Genomic DNA, 14080 nt, shown 5'->3' on the forward strand with positions numbered 1-14080 from the left:
TCCCGGCAAAAATTTCTAGGCACGTGAGCTCGCCACAGCCAATAAGAGAGTAAACATGGCGGATAATGGCGGCTGTGCAGCCGCCATGCGTGTCCAGAATAGCGCCCCAGATCAGAAGGTTGCGTGTTCAAATCACGTCCCGGTCAATAACTTTTTTCCTTCCGGTGACGTATTATAACCTCATCTGGTTGTCACTCGGCTACATTATTGCGATAGGCATTGGGCGTGTCATCTGCGCTCCATTGAGAATGCGCTGCGATCGTTCTTCTTGCATAACCGTATACTGCAGGCAGCTTGAACAGAGGTGCGGATATAACAGTTTCGTCGTGACTCGGTGGCGCAACGGTAGCGCGTCTGACTCCAGATCAGAAGGTTGCGTGTTCATATCACATCCGGGTCAATAACTTTTTTTTCCTTCCGCTAACGCATTATATGGTCATCTGGTTGTCACTCGGTTACATTATTGCGATAGGCATTGGGCGTCATCTGCGCTCCGTAGAGCATGCGCTGCCATCATTCTTCTTGCATAACCGTATACTGCAGGCAGCTTGAACAGAGGTGCGGATATAACAGTTTCGTCGTGACTCGGTGGCGCAACGGTAGCGCGTCTGACTCCAGATCAGAAGGTTGCGTGTTCAAATCGCGTCCGGGTCAATAACTTTTTTTCCTTCCGCTGACGCATTATATGGTCATCTGGTTGTCACTCGGTTACATTATTGCGATAGGCATTGGGCGTCATCTGCGCTCCGTGGAGCATGCGCTGCCATCGTTCTTCTTGCATAACCGTATACTGCAGGCAGTTTGAACAGAGGTGCGGATATAACAGTTTCGTCGTGACTCGGTGGCGCAATGGTAGCGCGTCTGACTCCAGGTCAGAAGGTTGCGTGTTCAAATCACGACCGGGTCAATAACTTTTTTTCCTTCCGCTGACGTATTATATGGTCATCTGGTTGTCACTCGCCTACATTATTGCGATAGGCATTGGGCGTGTCATCTGCGCTCCATTGAGAATGTGCTCCGATCGTTCTTCTTGCATAACCGTATACTGCAGGCAGCTTGAACAGAGGTGCGGATATAACAGTTTCGTCGTGACTCGGTGGCGCAAGGCAGTCCTACTTCCGGCTACCGTTCGGTGCGGACGCAGAATGCCTTGCTCCGTTGGGGCGGTGTTTGCGGCTCAGACGAGCCGCGGTAACAGGAATGCTGCTATTGATAGCCAGGACTACCAAGTTATTTTGCCGCCTCTGCCTACAGGACCATGCGTGGCCAACACGCTTTTTCTTCACGGAGACGTAAAGGCAAGGCCCTACCGAGTCGAAGATTTTCGAAACACGCTGGTGCGTCTGGGTTTGCTTCCCGAGGTTGACGCCTTGGGGGCTTTCCAGATGAACCACGTGTGGGCGGTTACTTTCAGAAGCCCAGATGCTATGAAGAAAATGCTGGCCCTCGGAGACATTACGGTTAAGGAGCGTCGCTGCCTGGTGGTTAACCCAGCCAGCCAGGATGTGCGGCTTAAGCTCTACTGGCTCCTTCACAACGTGCAAGATGAGGACGTCCGCGCCGCTCTCACGCCTTTTGGGAAAGTTACGGAGGTCTTCAAGGAACGCTGGCGCGTGCAAGGCATCACCGATAAAGGTTCGTCAACCCGCATCGTATCGATGAAGCTGAAACCAGGAATTACCATAGACGACCTCCCTCATCAACTTCGGGTCGCCGGCATCATGACACTGCTGGTTGCGCCTGGGCGTGCCCCGCTCTGCCTGAGGTGTAACCGCACAGGTCATATCAGGCGAGACTGTCGCGTACCGCGTTGTGCTTTGTGTCGGCGCTTCGGGCACGACGAAAGCTCGTGCGTGCGAACGTACGCGAATGTGGCGGGACCATCCAAAAGTGATGAAGTCATCCAGGAGCACACAATGGACGCATTCGATGCTGAAGAGACGGCTGGAAAAGGTGGCGTGGTGCAACGTCCTGATCCAAAGGAAGACACCCGTGAACCAGCGAAGAAAGCGGACACCAAAGAATTAGAGGAGAAGCCTGCTCGAGCTAAAGAAAAAGAGCACCACGCGGAAAATGACAAGAACAAGACAAGCAACGAGCCTGCGGAATCGCCCGGACACTCTCCGAGTCTCATGGACACGACGGAGCCCCTTAAAGGAGCGGGCCCGGTAAAACGTCCACTCGAAGCTAACGAGAAAAGGGGTGACGGATCAAGTGGGTCAAGCCACGAGGAGCCACTTGCGAAAACACCGAGTGGCCGTCGGTCGAGCTTCAAGCCGACGCCTAATATCCCAACTGGCCGAAAAGGGCCACCGTCGGGACCGACGTGAGCCCCCAGCAAGTGTTCGCAGTATGTGTGAGTACTGAGGTGGGGGAGGGGAAGATGTAAAGACTGTCGTTGCATTCGAACGAAGTCAGTGTCAGTAGTCTGTTTAAGAAGGACTTTAGTCTCACGCGCCTCCTCACATTACCATGAAAATACTTCTAGACACAGCCTTACGATTTGGTACAATTAATGTTCGAGGCCTTGCAGGAAGGCGCAAGCAATATCAGCTTTGTCGCCTGCTCATGAAAAAGAATCTTGACGTAATCGGTGTACAAGAAACAAAAGTCGATAGTGAAGAAGGGACGGATCAAATGTTGCAATCATTTAGGTCCCGCTTTTACGTGTGTGTTTCGCACGCATGTGGTACTTCAGGTGGTTGTGCGCTTTTTCTGAGAAGCGCTATAGGCCTCTCAGTAGAAAATGTGTTCACAGATGATAGTGGCCGGCTTATTGTTTGTGATTTATGTTTCCGTGATATTAAGTGGCGCGTCATTTGCTTGTATGCGCCTAACAAGGTGAACGACCCAAAGAATTTCTTTGAAAGTGTTGAAAACCATTTGCAGTGTGACCGAATTGTTGTGATGATGGGTGATTTCAATTGCGTCTGTAATGTAAAAGACAGAGTTGGAAGCCCACCTATTCATGATGCAAGTGTGAAGTCTTTGAACGCAGCGATAGAAAAATACAATTTAGAGGATGTTGGGGATGTGATGTCCAATGCAGAGACGCCACCATTCACTCACTATCAGCGAAATAGTCATGCCAGGTTGGATCGCGCCTACGTTACAGCGGATCTAATACCATTGTGTTTTCTATATGAAGTAAATCATGTTTCCTTCGCCGATCACAGCTTAGTCAACTTTGTCGTTGGTCCGAAAAAGCCGACTGGTTTTAACTGGGAGTTGTGGAAATTTAACTTTAAGCTCTTAGAAGATCAATTATTTTTGAGGGGTGTTAATGATAGCCTTCACGGATGGTTCGAGACAGAACACAAAAGTTATGCAGAAGCGTGGGAGAATTTCAAACAAGACGTTAAAATGTTAGCCATAGAGAGGTCTGGTGCCTTGCGCCGAGAGGAAAAGAAAAAAGAATTAGAAATGCAAAATAATTTAAATTTTTATTTGAGTGTTGAGAATGTCAGTCCCGGAAAGTATACGAAGGAAATTAAAGAAATTAAATCCCAGTTAGAACTAGTCGAAGCTGAAAGATACAAAGGGGCGGTCGTCCGCGCACGCGCAGAAAAATTATGGTGCGGCGAACAGCCGACAAAGCGCTCACTCGGGGACGAACGAGCTTATGCCTCGCGGAACGAGATAACAGCCGTAACATACGGCAGTGAGGTTGCACGAGATAAAGAAACAATAAGACAGGCCTTTTATGAGCATTACTGCAATCTACTAGGGCAAGAACGCATTCGCGATGAAGGATTCGATACTGAATTCCTGTCGCTATTGCCAAGTCTTCAAAGGGAAGTAACGGAAAGGCTCGAAGAACCGATTACTTTAGAAGAAATAAAATGGGCGATCGACGCACTAAGTTCCGGAAAAACGCCAGGGCCAGACGGTCTCAGCGCCGCTTTCTACCAAGCTTTTAAACAAGACATAGCCACTGCCCTTTACAATGTAATTGCGGAAGCGTGTGAGAACTGCGTGCTGCCCCCTTCTTTTCGTCAGAGTCACACGGTGTTGATACCGAAGTCCGAGGACCCTCATGTACTACTGTCGACAGGGGCGTACCGCCCGATATGTCTCACAAACACAGATTATAAAATATACACGAATGTTCTTGCACGGAGACTCCAAAATGTGATACAGCAATTAGTAGGGTCGCACCAGACATGTGGCATAAGAGGACGATCCATTGTCACCAATATACATGCAGCGAGAACAATATTGGAAAGTTGCGATGCCTTCTCAGAAAAGGTTGCACTGTTGCAACTTGATCTTGAAAAAGCGTTTGATAGAGTGTCACATGAAATCCTTTTTCTTGTTTTAAAACATGCCAAGATAGGTTCTGTTCTTTTGCAAGGTGTTAAAATGTGCTACGCTGGCGTATCTACGAAACTAATAGTTAACAAACAGCCTACGGCTATGATAGAAGTTAAGTCAGCACTCCGCCAAGGATGCGCATTATCGTCTCTACTTTTTGCATTGTACGTTGAACCATTCTGCTTAAAGGTTATTAGTAGTAATAACATAAGGGGATTTGCAATGGACTCCAGAGAAGTTAAAATCTTGGCGTACGCAGACGATATCGCCATATTCTGTCGAGACAAGCAAAGCATCTCTAATGCAGTAGAAGTGGCGAACAGATTCTGCAAGGTCACTGGAAGTGCGATAAACTGGAGTAAGTCATTGGGCATCTGGCATGGTAATTGGAATGATACAACAGAATTTTTTGAAAATATGCAGTGGACCACGACCCCTGCGCGGTACCTTGGGGTACCTCTGCAACATTATCATGATACAAAAGACTATTGGCAAGAAGAACTAGAGCAAGTTAAAGTTAAAACAACAAAGTTCGGAGGTAGAAATTTATCGATTTTCGCGCGATCAACCGTATGCAATGTTTTCCTTTTTGCAAAAATCTGGTATGTACTGCACTGTGCATGTCAAGAATGACCATCCAAAAGATACACAGAGCATGCGCTGTTTTTATATGGGGATCCACTTGGGAGAGAACGAGCCGCACTAATTTATTTCGGTCCGTGAAGTCAGGAGGCCTTGGTTTGGCGCATTTGTTTTTGAGGCAAGTTGTCTCAAGATTTCTTTTTTTGCGAGATCAGAAGGATCCCTTCTTGCGAACAGTGTGCCAACTACGTTTACGAAATGCGTTACCTCAATTTATCGTAACCTCAAGAACGGCAAATGGCGCAAGTCTCCGCGGATTTTTACGGGAGGTAGCTTGGTCCGTAGAATTCTTGCATGCTCGCTTTTCATTTGATTATCTTGCTATTGTTGGGAGGAAAAAATTGTATAAGGACCTAGTTGACGTTTGTATGCCTGTTCCTTTGTACCGATCTATGTATTCACCGAGCACAGGGGCAGATGTATTGAAGCGAGTGAAACGGATGCCAGTGCGATCTGGGGTTAAAACTTTTTTCTTCCAATTGCATACTGGAACCCTTCCCGTCAAACCTTGGCTACAAGAAAAAGGCCTCTTTGTCGCATGGTCGATCAACTGCAGCAGGTGTAGAAAAACCAGAGACGATCGAACACATATTTTTGGACTGCTCGGACGCACTTTTCTTGTGGGACATTCTGCAACGTACACTAAAAAAGGAGTTGCCTATCACACCGTACGGCATCCGTTTCCTTCCAATTCCCAGTGAAGGTGGTGTTCCTTATGATATGCTTATGGCGTTGATTCTACACAGCCTGTGGAAAACACGTATGGACGTCAGGCATGAAAGACTGGTTATTCGCCCAGCTAGAGAGCACTTTACTGAAAGTATTTTGTTCTTGCGCGAGGCTTGCGATGCACGACAAGATAAGCCTGAATGGGCTACCTTGTTAGATGAACTCGTCTGTCTAAAGCAGTTCTAACAATGCACGCCTGCCAAATGACGGCAGGTGGTTATATCACCACAGCACTGTACATATCATCCTTACGCCATCTGTATGTCTGTTTCAGTTGTCAAAGAATGGCAATAAAGAAAAAAAAAGACTCGGTGGCGCAACGGTAGCACGTCTGACTCCAGATCAGAAGGTTGCGTGTTCAAATCACGTCCGGGTCAGTAACTTTTTTTCCTTCCGCTGACGCATTATATGGTCATCTAGTTGTCACTCGGCTACATTATTGCGATAGGCATTGGGCGTGTCATCTGCGCTCCATTGAGAATGCGCTCCGATCGTTTTTCTTGCATAACCGTATACTGCAGGCAGCTTGTACAGAGGTGCGGATATAGCAGTTTCGTCGTGACTCGGTGGCGCAACGGTAGCGCGTCTGACTCCAGATCAGAAGGTTGCGTGTTCAAATCACGTCCGGGTCAATAAATTTTTTTCCTTCCGCTGACGCATTATAACCTCAACTGGTTGTCATTCGGCTACATTATTGCGATAGGCATTGGGAGTGTCATCTGCGCTCCATTGAGAATGCGCTCCGATCGTTCTTCTTGCATAACCGTATACTGCAGGCAGCTTGAACAGAGGTGCGGATATAACAGTTTCGTCGTGACTCGGTGGCGCAAAGGATTCTGCTTCCGGCCACCGAGCTTGACGGACGCATGATGACGGGCTCCGTTGGAGCGGCTTCAGCGACCTTTTCTGGCCGCGGTAACAGGGCTATGGAAATGGAAAACGACTACCAGGTTGTTCTGCCAAGTCTCCCAACCGGGCGTTTAGTTTTAAATACTGTTTTTTTGCACGCGGATATCAGGGCCCGCCCGTACCGGGTGGAAGATTTTCGAGACGCGTTGGATAGGCAATCGCTTCTCTCGGATGTTATCGCCCTGGGGGCGTATCGGATGAGCCATGTCTGGGCCATCACACTGAAGGATGCGGATGCCGTTAAGAAGATTTCAGGCGTCGGTGAGCTGCGCGTCAAAGAACGCCGCTGCATGGTTATTGACCCGGCAAACCAGGACGTACGTCTCAAGCTCCATTGGCTGCTTCACACCGTGCCGGACGAGGACGTGCGTGTCGCGCTCGCACCGTACGGAAAGGTCTCCGAGGTGGTCCGAGAGCGCTGGCGTGTGCACGGCGTGTCAGAGAAAGGCTCAACGAGTAGGATGGTCACGCTGAAATTGAAAGCTGGCGTTAAACTGGACGACTTGCCGCACCAGCTTAACGTTGGGGGTGAGTTGGCACTCATCGTTGTGCCTGGAAGGCCTCCGTTATGTCTTCGCTGCCGAGGTACGGGACACATTCGACGGGAGTGTAAGGTGCCGCGATGCGGAGCTTGTCGACGTTTCGGTTACGAAGACGGTGAGTGCCCCCGTACTTATGCAAGCATCGCCGGCCCTGGAACCAGTGAAGATGCCTCGGAGCATTTGATGGATGAGGCGGACGCAGAAGAGGCAGCGAGGACAACTGGGAAAACGGAGACGAAAGATGGGCCTTCGTTTACGCCTCTGGTTAAGCAGAAGACAACGACAACGTTGACGTCTTCAGCAATGGTGGCATCTCAGCGAGCGCAGCGTGACCCCGAAAGCGACAGCGGTCACAGTGCGGTGGCCGATACGAAAGCTTCGCTGAAAACCCCGGACCGCGTGGAGCCTCGCATTGCCGACGCCATGGACGCCGACGATGAAGCGGCTGCCCTAACCGCTGGAAAACGGTCCCGCGAAGAGAGCGCCGGGGAGAACCTGCAGCCCGGTGGTAGTAGCAGTGGGGAGCCGCCTCCAAAAACGACAGGAAGTCGACGTTCGTCGTTGAAGCCGCGTATAAACCTTTTGGCCGAGTCACGGCAGGCAGGTAAACTGCCTCCGTAAATTTTTTCCCGTGTTCTGTGGAATGTCAGCGTCGGTTGTGTATCGACCGACACGGTGTTTTTGGCTGACTTTTCGAGTTTGCGCGCATGCAAAGTGGAGGATGCGACGAGGAGGTGCCTCAGACCACTTCGAGACAAGCACCAGTCAACCCTTTGGGTGGCCAGACAGACCCCCCGTACATCATTGCGGAACACCAGTCGGGAAAATCACATGGTCGACAGAGGTAGGCACCATGCGGAGCGCGCCCCTTTTTATTACGTAAACGTATGGTAGTTGAGCTAAGAACCCCATTGCGTGTAGCAACTTTGAATGTTAGAGGGCTGGGAGCACGAAGGCGGCAATGTCAGCTTAATCGCCTGCTTATTGATAATGACCTTGACCTAATAGCTGTGCAAGAATCAAAGATAGGGTCACAAGAACATGCTGACCGCATGGTGCCCCCTTTCCGCGCCAACTTTGAAGTGTGTGTGTGTCACTCCGTTGGGACATCGGGTGGATGCCTTATCTTCATTCGCAACACATTAGGTATCAGTGTGGAGTCTGTATTTGCATGTGAAAGTGGCCGCCTCTTGGTTGTTGATTTTTCTTTTTCAAACCTACACTGGCGCGTTGTATGTGTTTATGCCCCCAATGTTGAAAGTGAACGTAAATGTTTTTTTGATTCCATTGAGCCGTACTTGAATTGTGACAAGGTGTTGCTTGTATTGGGCGACTTCAACTGTGTATGTGCTGCTACTGACCGAGTGAAGTGTAGACCAGTGAGGGACAAGAGCGCGGAACTGTTGACTCAATTGGTGCACGATTATTTATTGGAGGACGTTGGAAGTGTGTTTTCGGCTGGAACACGGCCTGATTACACACACTTTCAACGCGACAGTCACGCAAGATTAGATAGACTGTATGTTTCTGCTGATCTCGTGCCACTATGCACAGCCTATGATGTAAAACCTGTGTCGTTTAGTGATCATTGCCTTCTAAGCGCGACTTTTGGAACGAAGGGAAGGAAATCACGCTTTAATTGGTACCTATGGAAACTAAATGAGAAAATTTTAGACGATGAAGGATTTGTCAAGGAAATTAAAAGTGATCTTGATGGGGTACTAACTGAGCAAGTGGACTGCTTTGCCGTTGAATGGGAAAGTTTCAAAGAACGAGTGAAGCTTAAAGCTATAGGAAAAAGTAGCGCAATTCGGTATAAACAGAAAGGAAAAGAAAGGGAACTTCGCGAACAACTTGAGTGCTTGGTTAGGATGGAAACCAATAAGCCAGGAAATTTTAGTAAAGAAATAAAAGACGTGAAGTGTCAGATCGAAACAATTGACACTGACAGGTATAGAGCAGCAATAATACGCTCAAGGAGCGATAACTTGTGGGCAGGCGAAACGCCTACAAAGCGGGCGCTATCAAATGAAAAGCGGTACGCTTGCCAGAAGGAAATCAGGCAAGTAAGATACGAGGGGCACATTACAAGCGACCCTAGTGAGATTCAGCGCGCTATTACGGAATACTTTGCTGAACTTTTCGGCAATAGGCGCGAGCATGCGCAAGGGTTTGAAGGGGATTTCCTCCGACTAATGCCAACACTCGACAATGATGTAAAAGAGCGTCTTGAATTGCCTATTACTTTGGAAGAGATCGAGAAAGCAATAGATGATCTTCCGTCTGGAAAAGCGCCGGGGCCAGATGGGCTGAACGCTGCCTTCTATAAAACCTTTAAACATGATGTTTCTCAGTTCCTGTTACAAGTGATAACAGAAGCCTATGAACGCAAAAAAGTTCCACTGTCCTTTGGTATTTCACACATTGTACTTATTCCCAAGTCTGATGATGCGGAGAAACGAATGTTAGTGGGTTCCTGCAGACCTATCAGCCTCGCTAATGTCGACTACAAGGTGTACATGAAAGTACTAGCCAAACGACTTCAGGGTGTAATCGACAAATTAGTAGGGCCGCACCAAACCTGTGGAATCAGAGGACGTAGCATTGCTACAAATATACATGTGGCCAGAACCGTATTGGAATGTGTTGACGCGCTTGGAAGCCGGGTAGCTATGATACAGCTGGACTTGGCTAAAGCGTTCGACCGCGTTTCACATGACATTCTTTTCTCCATCCTAGAGCACGCTAACCTGGGTAGTGTAATAGTAGAAGGAGTAAAAATGGCGTACGCAAATTGTATGACACGCATTATAGTTAATGGTGACCTTACTGAGCGCCTCACAGTGCGTTCTTCGGTGAGGCAAGGTTGCCCGCTCTCTCCCCTGCTTTTTGCAGCGTATCTAGAGCCTTTATGTCTGGCCATTATCAACAGTGACTATGTCACGGGTTTCAAGCTGCAATCTGCTGAGGTGAAACTTCTTGCGTATGCGGACGACATAGCGGTATTTTGCACGAACAGAGAAAGCATTTATGAAGTTACAAACACTCTGGAAAGGTTTTGTAACCAGACTGGATGTCAAGTAAACTGGGAAAAAAGTTCTGGATTTTGGCACGGGGAATGGGATATTACACCGCAATTTTTCTCACGGCTGCAGTGGTCTCCCATGCCAACGCGATACCTTGGTGTGCCCCTAGAATGTTATCGCGATCCCAGCCCACTTTGGAACGAAGAGACGTCAAGGGCGAGAGAGAAAGCGGGAGCATGGCAGGGAAGGAATCTGTCAATTTTCTCACGTGCCTTTGTCTGCAATGTTTTTCTAATTTCAAAAATATGGTACCTCATGAATGTGCTGTGTGCTTCGCGGACCTCTATTCAAAAATTGCATCGTATATTTGCCGTCTTTCTTTGGACTTCGACCTGGGAAAAAACGAGGAGAACAAACCTGTTTCTTTCAGTGAAGAGTGGAGGCCTTGGACTGGTTCATTTGTTTTTGCGTCAAGTGGTATCACGCTTTATTTTCTTTCGTGATCAAAATGACACCTTCTTAAGAACGGTTATACAGGTCCGATTGCAGAGGCTACTCCCAAGAAACATAGTGTCCTCTGGTGAGAACATGTGTGGTGCTGTAACCGGATTTTTGCGCGAGGTTGTGCTCTCTTGTAAGTTGTTAGAAGTGCGTTTTTCTCCAGACTATTTGTACAGTGTTCCCAAGAAAAAGCTGTACAAAGATCTTGTGGATATCATGCTGCCGGTGCCATTGTACCGGGCGCCTTATCGTGGAGGCCCAGGGCAGAATATTTTAAAGCGAGTGAAGAAGATGCCAGTTAGGCCAGGCGTGAAAACATTCTTTTTCAAGTTACACTCTAATACATTACCTGTCAAAACGTGGCTTCAAGAAAAAGGAATCTTTGTCCCTTGGACAACGAACTGTATTTTATGTAAGAGGCCAGAGACAGTCGAACATGTTTTTCTGGACTGCTGGGACGCGATATTCCACTGGGACGTCCTACAGAGAACTATAAAGAAATAGTTACCACTGGACCCTTATGGTATCAGGTTTTTACCGGTTGATCACGAAGATGTACCATATGATTTGTTCATGCTTCTTGGCCTCCAGAAAACACGAATGCAAGTAAGGCATGCAGATGTTAATACGCGCAGTGCACGTGAAAACTTTATTGAAAGCGCTGCTTACCTTCGGGAATGCATCCGGGCGCAGCATGTCCAACCTCAGTGGGTAACACTCCTTGATGATTTAGTGAGTTTGAAGAAATTTTAACTTTGCTCGCCTCAGCTCAAGCGTAGCTGAAGTGCTTTATCGTTTGTGACTTATTGTTCCTCATGTGAACTTCGGAAATAAAGAAAAAAAAAGACTCGGTGGCGCAACGGTAGCGCGTCTGACTCCAGATTAGAAGGTTGCGTGTTCAAATCACGTCCGGGTCAATAACTTTTTTTCTTTCCGATGACGCATTATAACCTCATCTGGTTTTCAGTCGGCTACTTTAATGCGATAGGCATTGGGCGTGTCATCTGCACTCCACTGAGAATGCGCTCCGATCATTCTTGCATAACCGTATACTGCAGGCAGCTTGAACAGAGGTGCGGATATAACAGTTCCGTCGTGACTCGGTGGCGCAACGGTAGCGCGTCTGACTCCAGATCAGAAGGTTGCGTGTTCAAATCACGTCCGGGTCAATAACTTTTTTTCCTTCCGATAACGCATTATAACCTCATCTGGTTTTCAGTCGGCTACATTAATGCGATAGGCATTGGGCGTGTCATCTGCACTCCACTGAGAATGCGCTCCGATCATTCTTCTTGCATAACCGTATATTGCAGGCAGCTTGAACAGAGGTGCGGATATAACAGTTTCGTCGTGACTCGGTGGCGCAGATTCTGCATCCGGCCACCGAGCGTGACGGACGCATGATGACGGGCTCCGTTGGAGCGGCTTCAGCGGCCTTTTCTAGCCGCGGAAACAGGACGATGGAACAGGAGGGCACCTACCAAGTTGTTCTGCCAGGTCTGCCAACAGGTCGTTATGTTTTAAATACAGTTTTTTTGCACGCTGATATTACGGCGCGACCGTACCGGATTGAAGATTTCCGTGACGCATTGGCACCGCATTCGCTTCTTCCGGATGTTATCGCCCTGGGGGCGTATCGCATGAGCCATGTCTGGGCTATCACTTTCAAGGACGCGGACGCGGTGAAGAGGATCTCGAGCATCGGGGAGCTGCGTGTAAAAAACCGGCGCTGCCTGGTGATTGACCCGGCGAACCAGGACGTTCGACTGAAGCTCCACTGGCTTGTACACAATGTGCCTGATGAGGACGTGCGTGTCGCCTTTGCGCCCTATGGGAAAGTTACCGAAGTAGGCCGGGAGCGCTGGCGTGTGCAAGGTATGACAGAGAAGGGATCAACCACCCGGCTTGTCACCCTCAAGTTGAAAGCGGGCGTGAAGTTGGATGACTTGCCACACCAGCTGAGCGTTGGCGGTGAGTTGGCGCTTGTCGTGGTACCAGGCAGACCCCCGCCGTGCCTTCGGTGTCGCGGTACGGGCCACATCCGCAAGGAATGTCGAGTCCCGCGTTGCGGAATCTGCCGACGCTTCGGGCACGAAGACGACCAGTGTACTCGCACTTACGCGAGCATTACAGGCCCGGGAACCAGCGAGGACTCGTCCGAGATGCTGATGGACGAGGCGGATGCTGAGGAAGCAGCCCGTGTGGGTGGACAACCACAGCGCCAGACTCGGCCATCATTCACGACTCTGGTGAAGCAGAAGGCGGGGCCCTCCGGCGCAACAGATGGTAGTGTACAGGCGCAGCATAAGCCTGAACAGGACGACGATGACAAGGCAAAGGAGGCGGCGAAAGTCGCGGACGCTAAAGAAAGCAGCGTGGAGACCCCCGGCATTGATACCATGGAGACGAACCAGGAAGCGGCGAGCACCATTGCTGGAAAACGTCCACATGAAGAAAGCGGAGACGTCAAGCTGCAGCCTGGCGGTAGCGGCGATGAGCCTCCGCCGAAGGCAGGGGGACTGAGACGCTCGTCTTTAAAACCGCGGCCGAACATTCCGGCCGACACGCGGAAGGCGGGGAAACCGCCTCCGTAGTAACACAGTGTCCTGGTCGGTGTCAGCGCCGGTTGTGTTGGTTGACCGGTGTCAAGAGGTCCTGGCAGTCGTGAGGAAGGCTACGTCAACCATGAAGGTAGGCACCATGCGGATAGAGGCGTTTCTTCTTCTAAGACATGGCTTTTAATCTTATTGCTCCACTTCGAGTTGCGACCTTGAACGTCAGAGGTCTGGGAGCAAGAAGGCGACAATACCAGCTTAATCGCCTTCTTCTGGATAACGATATTGACATAATTGCTTTACAAGAGTCGAAAATAGAGAGCCAAGAGCACACTGACCGCATGGTGTCTTCCTTTCAAGCAAACTTTCATGTTTGCGTTTGTCATTCTGTTGGGACGTCGGGTGGGTGCCTTGTATTCATACGTAAGACGTTAAGAGTGAACGTAGAGGCTGTATTTGCATGCCCAAGTGGTCGCCTTTTGATTGCTGATTTCACATTTTCGAATTTTTGTTGGCGAATTGTTTGTGTATATGCTCCTAATGTAGAAAGCGAGCGTAAAATTTTCTTTGAATCCCTTGAGCCATGGTTGAATGGCGACAAGTTTTTGCTTGTACTGGGAGACTTCAACTGTGTGTGCGCCGCAGCTGACAGAGTGAATTTTAGGCCACTGAGAGACAAGAGCTCTGAAGTTTTGAATACTTTTGTGCATGAGTATGGTCTCGAGGATGTTGGCAATGTGTTTTCCACTGGGACCCACCCAGAATACACGCACTTTCAGCGGGAGAGCCATGCGAGACTAGACAGAATGTATGTATCTGTCGATCTTATGCCGCTATGCTCAAGTTATGACGTTAAACCTGT

The 14080-nt window shown here is 49.1% G+C and overlaps 7 non-coding genes across 7 annotated transcripts; all 7 read left to right on the forward strand.

The window, feature by feature from the left end:
- Positions 1–328: 328 nt before the first annotated feature.
- On the forward strand, positions 329–400 carry TRNAW-CCA (transfer RNA tryptophan (anticodon CCA)). Its single transcript has one exon. It is a non-coding gene; the product is annotated as a tRNA-Trp (tRNA).
- A 182-nt stretch (positions 401–582) lies between these two features.
- Positions 583–654, forward strand: TRNAW-CCA (transfer RNA tryptophan (anticodon CCA)). Its single transcript has one exon. It is a non-coding gene; the product is annotated as a tRNA-Trp (tRNA).
- Positions 655–835: 181 nt separating this feature from the next.
- On the forward strand, positions 836–907 carry TRNAW-CCA (transfer RNA tryptophan (anticodon CCA)). The gene has a single exon. It is a non-coding gene; the product is annotated as a tRNA-Trp (tRNA).
- Positions 908–5990: 5083 nt separating this feature from the next.
- TRNAW-CCA (transfer RNA arginine (anticodon UCG)) lies at positions 5991–6062 on the forward strand. The gene has a single exon. It is a non-coding gene; the product is annotated as a tRNA-Trp (tRNA).
- A 183-nt stretch (positions 6063–6245) lies between these two features.
- TRNAW-CCA (transfer RNA tryptophan (anticodon CCA)) lies at positions 6246–6317 on the forward strand. Its single transcript has one exon. It is a non-coding gene; the product is annotated as a tRNA-Trp (tRNA).
- A 5191-nt stretch (positions 6318–11508) lies between these two features.
- Positions 11509–11580, forward strand: TRNAW-CCA (transfer RNA tryptophan (anticodon CCA)). Its single transcript has one exon. It is a non-coding gene; the product is annotated as a tRNA-Trp (tRNA).
- Positions 11581–11760: 180 nt separating this feature from the next.
- Positions 11761–11832, forward strand: TRNAW-CCA (transfer RNA tryptophan (anticodon CCA)). Its single transcript has one exon. It is a non-coding gene; the product is annotated as a tRNA-Trp (tRNA).
- The last annotated feature ends 2248 nt before the right edge of the window (positions 11833–14080 follow it).

The sequence above is a fragment of the Dermacentor albipictus genome, chromosome 5, assembly GCF_038994185.2.
Source record: "Dermacentor albipictus isolate Rhodes 1998 colony chromosome 5, USDA_Dalb.pri_finalv2, whole genome shotgun sequence".
Lineage (NCBI taxonomy): Eukaryota > Metazoa > Arthropoda > Arachnida > Ixodida > Ixodidae > Dermacentor > Dermacentor albipictus.